Here is a 7,237-nt window from a genome sequence, read left to right as displayed (position 1 = left end):
TCCATCCATTGATAGCTGTATAAAAAAACTTATAGTAAAACCTCTATAAATTAATTCTTGTTAAATTAATAACATCCACTAAATAATAAGTTTTTGGGGTCCCAACTTGGGCTAACAAGCTAAATTAATAATTTTGATAAACTAATGAGATAATAATTTTTTTTGAAAACCTTACCTAACCCTTTAGTTTCATTCATATCATAAATTAATAATTCATTAAAATTACATATACTATATTCACATAATGTTTTATGCATTTCATTAGTTATTTATGTACACCTTTTAAATGGGAAGCCATAGTTTAACAATGAAATATGCAGGAAGACTTTGTATTTGTTTATTCTAAGAAGACTTCCTTGTCACACACACACACACACACACACACACAGACACATAATTTTGTTAATCTGATTCATTGTATTCATTTAATAAAATGGAAGTGGAATTATTTAGTATTCCTAAGACTTTTTGACCTCTTGATAATAGAAAAATGATATTAGTTACGTACATTAATAGAATTAAATTATACTTGCGAATCAAGAAGGTATGAATTGGTTTTTTTATATAGATTTTTAGTCTCCTTTTATTAATAAATAATTCATATTTTTATAAAATAAAATAAAACTTTAGTTGATTAAATGAATGTATCTTTGAATTGAAAATACACTCAATAAATTAATAAGTCATTCATTTATCGATTAATTAATATCTCTTCAAATAAATAGAATTTGTGTGGTCCCAAGATTTTTACTTTATAAAGGTTTTACAATATTTAATTTGCTCAACCATCAACAAATGAGTTTACATATATAATTTAATTGGACTCAAACGGGTAACTCAACTAAACTCATTAATTAGTGGGTATTAAATTGACAGATTTGGATCATTTATTTTGACCTAATTAAATTAAACGTAGATTCAAACTCAATCATTAGTAGGTAAATCTAAATGACTACCAATCCAGTGATTATATTTAATTTTTGCAAAAGCATCTTTAGCATTTTTTCCTCTTCTTCTATTTCCATTCTTTTATTTTTTTTAAAAAAAATTTATCCTACTTCCTCCATTCCTTTCATAAAAGTCTACTTCCTCCCTTCCTTTCATAAAAGTCTAATTAGTTTCTTGAGTGTTATTTGATTGTTTGCATTAATATCTTTTAGATTTTTGTAAAGTGATAAAATTTGAAACTCACTACGTTCACCATTTTAGGTTCCTCTGTGTAATTTTTTTTTATGTTTTTTCTCTTTATTTGGTTAAAAATTTATTTATTAATTTTATATGTTGTTATTTTTTATTACAAATTTACAATGATATACTATTTTGTTACAAAAAAAAATGTGGGAGAAAAAGCAAATAAAATTTAATAATAGGCCATGAATGGTTATGAATAACCCAAAACCATCTAAAATTATATTCATTTATGATTTTTCCATTTTGAATTATTAACTAAGTAGTTTTATATAGGTTAACCCAATTATAACTTGCTTAGACCCACATGAATCATCCGATTTGATAGCTCTTCCCTAAGCTCTACCATCCTCAACCCTACAATCATTTTTTTTTCATCCCTTTCATTAATTAGGATGCGTTAACTCACATTTTAAAGTGTTTTTAGTCATATAAAAAGTTAGAATTATCTTTTCACTATATAGGATTCGTTGCATCATTTTTCAAGTATTTTTAGTCAACTAAAAAGCTAGAATGGTATTCAAGAAAAGGTTTAAACTTTTGGGTGTATGTTTGGTGAAATACTACATTTTCACCAAAATTTTGGTAAAATACCACCAAAAACAATCATCTAAATATACCTTTATTGATTTAGAATTCATACATAAATTTTCTTTTATATGCACTTTTGATGTACATGTGCAATATGAAAAATCATCTAGATGCCTGCACAATATTAATATTAAGTTTATTCTAAGTACAAATAAAATGTCATAATTATTATATTAATATTAAGTTTATTCTAAGTGCAAATAAAATATCATAATTATTATTTACATACTCCAAATTTAATGCTAAAGTATAAGTTTCAACGTTAAAAATTTAAAACTTTTGAAAAACAAACTTACAGAATAAAGTCCAACATAATAATATAAAACATAGAAAAAGCAAACCTACGAAAGTGCCCTAAGCTCACTAAATATAAAAAAAATGATAATAAGATAAGTTTAAATCGACAAGAAAATTGATTTAGTGATTATAGGATGTATCATTAAAAAATAGGAGTAATCGAATATATCATTGAAAGACTTAACAAATGATTATTGCATTCAGAAGGAAAGTGATGAAAATATAATTGGGTGAATAACTTAAAAATAGGACCGATCACACTATTCCTAAGAAATTGACTTGAAAAATCAATAATGAAGGAGTAACAAGGGCTAAAGTGATAAAGGTATAATAGGGTGAATGATTTTAAAATGGGACTAATTAATTATCCCTCAGAATTTGGCTTGACAAATGTATTTTCTTTAATTAAGGAGTAAAAAGGGCTTAAAGTCTGAATAGTAAACTATAAATGATTTATGAAACACTCAATTAATTCATCTAACATGGAGAGATAATGAGAAAGTTTTAAATTTCAAATTTGATTGGTGATAGGATTAGTTATAGCCTTCTATTTCAAAGTTTTTAATTGGATTTTATATATTCAAATAATTGAAATTGAATTTTATATGTTAAAATAATTGAAAAATCTAGAAAAAAGAATAAATTTATAATTTCATCAAGATCTGGCCCAGTTGGTTGCATATTATGCCTGTTGCTTGTTTTATTAATTAAATTGGATTTTTAATTGACATATTGGGCAGATATATATGTATATATGTCTATATATATATATATATATAGGGATAATTTCAGAAATTTCCCTTGAGGCTTCTCATAATATCACTTAACTCCCCCGAGATTTTTAAAATCTCACTTACCTCCCCTATCAACTCGACAAGACTAAATATTCCTATCAAAAGTCACAAATTGACAATATTAGCCTTGCTCTTAATAACTATTTAATCTAAAATAAAATTTTAAACCAAAATATGTAGATTAAAAAAATAAATTGATCTCTAATAATGGTCCTTATTTTTCTATATCAAGATCGTGATGGGACAACAAGGAACATGGGTTGGGTGGTACGGGGGGAGTGTAAGCAAGAGGTTTCGGGTTCAAGTCCTCCGCTTACACTACAAAAAAAAAAAAAAAGTTAACCACTTAGAAGGATTTTGGTGAATAACTGACACCTTGAAGAATTTCATGGATAATTATAAGAAAGTCAAGAATTTTTTTAGGAAATATATTTTAATACATGTTGTAGTTTAAGTTGTACTGAAAACTAAAATAATCTTTTCATACGTGTGAATCTTTCAAGGTGTAAATTTTGTTTTTGTTCCAATACAACAAAAATAAATAGTTCAAGTTAAGAAATTTACATCTTGTGAAAATTTAACCTTATTTTACTTTTTATTGTTGTTGTAAACTTCACAAGTAAGATAATATAAGGGTAGTATTGGAAAAAAAGCATTATCTTTCTTGTATTTCCTCCAAAGGGGCTAAATGTTACAAGAAATGTCAATTCAAAGGAGGTAAGTGAGATTTTAAAAACCTTAGGGGATCCAAGTAATATTATGAAAAAAATTAATTCTAAAAGAAATTAAACCAATTTTCTAATATTTCTCTCTCTGCGATTTACCACTTGATAACTCTTATGGGATACTGCTTCAATTGCTTTTGTAGGTCAGTACTATCATTTACTTATATGTTGTACTTAAAAATGCATTTTTGACTGTTACTGATGAATTTGTCTCTAAATTGGTGATTGCTAGAATTTATGTAGATACAATGGGATTTTATCTATTAAAAAATTTGTTCCCCCTCCCCAAAAAAAAGAAAGAAAAAAGAACAATTTGAGCCCTTTCCATAGGTTTTAGTTTTTTGCTCTTGTACGCATTCTTGAATTGATTTAAATGGGTTCTTTCTTTCTCCTTGACGGTATTTGATTTTCATATGTGCACGTATGAGCTTTGTTTTTTACATAGGTTAGTTTTTTTTTTGGGTAATCATTTGTCAATGGGGTTTGCCCTCAGGAGTCACGTAGGTGTGAATAGTTGGCTACATTTTGTTTGACGTGAAGATCAACTAAAAACTCGAATGTTAAGTTCATGCTAATAGCACAATGTTGAATGATTAGGGAAATGAATGGCTATGGCGGGTTTTTACATTATTCTCTATTCTATTAGGGATTGAAATGAAAATTAAAAAGATATCCTTTTTGCACTAGTTGCTCTCTTTCTTCTTTTTTCTTTTTGGGTTATGTTCTTAAAGTTGTATTTGATCTGAGCATTGTTATAGTCACTTCATATCTACTTGGTGATTGGAAAAGAAAGATTCTATAATTTGGTTAATGTGGCTGAATAACAAAGATATGGAAATTAAATGTGTAAAAGAGCACATGCATGGCATATTAATGAAAAATAAGTTTAGAGACATCATATCTTTTGGCACTCATTGAAGATTTATACTATTTCACCTGATAAGAACTTTTCTGAATTGAATTAGTTTGCTTGAGTAAAGATATGGATTGAGTAAAGTAAAGAAAATTTAGTAATATGGATTTGGACATGGATTATATTCAGTAATATTCATTCTTATACTTGGTAGCAAGTCTTAAGAGCTTCAGTTTTATTACTAAAGGATACTCAGGTTGTTCTTCAATTATCAAGTTAAAATGTTTATTGTGCTTTGAATTTGACTGATCTGCCAGGTTGAGTTAATTAGAAAAATTATAGATCCTACTCGACTATGTGCCCTATTGTTAAGCAAGAAAAATGATCTCTACATTTGTTGATACTTGCCTATTAATATATGTAAGCTTTCAGTTGTGCTTTTCTAGTTTCAAGGTTATGTCTTGGATGTATGGTAATAGTGTCCAATGATGTACAACAATTCAAGTCAGACTCATGGCTGATTAATGTAAATATTCAATAAAGGGTCAATTTAAGCAAAAGCCTGGCAATTAATTCTTAGTCGTTTAAGTAAAATTACTTGCTCTCTTCCTCTTCATATCAACACAAATACTTGGTTTAGGAGCTTGAGATTCACTTTCCACTTCTGTCATTGTGTTTGACTGATTTTCCTTATTTGTCTTCTAATTTGGTTAATGTCTATCTTGAACATATCTTTAACAAAGTGGTTGTATCTAGGTCATTGCATTAGAGCTTTGATGTCAATGTTTCTGTAGATGACAAGTTTCTCTTATTCAGGTCATTGCATTGGAGTTTAGAAATCAATGTTTCTGTAGATGACAAGTTTCTCTATTCTCTACTTTTCATTTTTGTTTTAGCTTAAAGTCAGATATTACCTAAAGTTTATAGCAAAAACATGTAGATTGATGTTCGGAATCCTGAGGTGAATCTATAACTCAATAGTGAACAATCCTTTGTGCACATTTATGAATCTGCAAGTCATTGCTTTATATCCATCCAGAAGACCACATGTTTTCTCATTGTTTTGTTGTAATTGCTCTTTCACTTGTTTTATATTTGTAGGATATTTATCCATGATAAGATCATCTCAATTAAAGTAAAATTTGAAATGCTAAGGAATTGTATTCCTATATCAGCGTCTTGTTGCAACTCTATAGTTGAAACCAAATGGGATGAATTAGTCTCCATAAATATTAGAAACTAAATTCATGTATTGGAATTGTATTGGTTATCTCATGATGATTGCTTTGCTATAGAAAAGCCTTCCATTGTGAAATCTTCTGAAAAAAGGAATTTTTAGTAATGACTTAGATCGTAGTTTAGTTTCTTTGGCATGATTTGGTATGGTTTTAAATAGGAAGAAAATAATTGCTTGTCATCTCTCTTTAGGTTCTTTGGCATGATTTTGTTTTATCCTTTGAGCTGTTATGATTTATTACATATCACAGTATGCTTGAATGTTAAAATTCCAGTGCCAATGAATTTTCTCAACTAGGCTGATGGAATGGTTCCCCTTGATGTCTTGAAGATAACAAGACTAACAACCACCTTGAAGCAAAAATGACTTGAGTATGTTTTGAAGGACCACTTAAAAGAAATGATTGTAGCAGAGGAGTTTGGATAATTCTGTGAATATATTTTTCTTGTATTGATAAACATATGTATGCTATTTTGCACTTGAAATGTAATTCTTAAATATTTGTTCTAGATTATGTGGTTTTGTGTTAGATCTTGATCATTAGGAATAAATAATTTATTGATTGGGCAAGCATTTAGTTTTTTTTTTGTCATTTTCCTTCATCTTCTATTTGAAATTTATAAGAAGCATATGAAAGTGATGCTATATAGGAAACATTCTTATTAGAATTGTTTAGGAATGAATTTCTTTTAAGTTATGAGCATATTAATTCTTCTTTCTATATATATACATATTAATTTATATTATTGTGGGTACATATTCAAGTAAAAGTTCAATTTTGTAGAAGAGAAGACACTATAATTTAATTTTGTACACTCTGGTAGAAAGACTTTCCATCATATAATTAATTTGTGCAAATTTAATCAAGTTTTATCTTTCAAGTTTCTTCCAAAAAATATAAGTAATTTTGAAAGGAACCACCAATTCCAAATATAAGTGTTAAAAAAATTTGAATTCCAAATTTAAACAATTCTAATTCTGAACGAGTTCTTGTTTCATTCAAACAAAAGATTTGGAATTCCAAATGAATTTCTATAATAATTCTATACATTTACCAAACAAAAGAATTCCAAAATTTTGGAATTACTATTCATAGAATTTCAATTCCAGGGAATTGTGATTCCATTTCATTTTCAATTCTATGGAACCAAACACAGCCTCCATAAAACCTTGGGGATGCTTCTGAAAAACCTTATAAAACCCTAAACACACTTCAGTCTCTCCCCAATTTTCAATATTGTTGGTAACTTTACATATTTTTATTTGAATTTAGTAAAATAGGACTTAGGCACTTTTGCATTTTGAAGCTGATATTATTCAAACTTGAAAGACTAAAACTACAAATTTCATAAACCTCCAAACCCTTGTAGATTGTTACTTCAGCAAAGCCCTAAATCTTTTTAGAGAGAGTCCTTTAGTTACACCCATCCCTCTGAAGTTGCTGTACTCAGAAATGGCTTCCTATCCTAATAGTCTTTCCATCCATTGATAGTTGTATAAAGAAACCTATAATAAAACCTATATGAATTAATATTTCTTAAATTAATAACCA

Source organism: Coffea eugenioides, chromosome 7 (assembly GCF_003713205.1).
Source record: "Coffea eugenioides isolate CCC68of chromosome 7, Ceug_1.0, whole genome shotgun sequence".
In the NCBI taxonomy this organism is placed as follows: Eukaryota; Viridiplantae; Streptophyta; class Magnoliopsida; order Gentianales; family Rubiaceae; genus Coffea; species Coffea eugenioides.
This window is presented reverse-complemented; position numbering follows the sequence as displayed.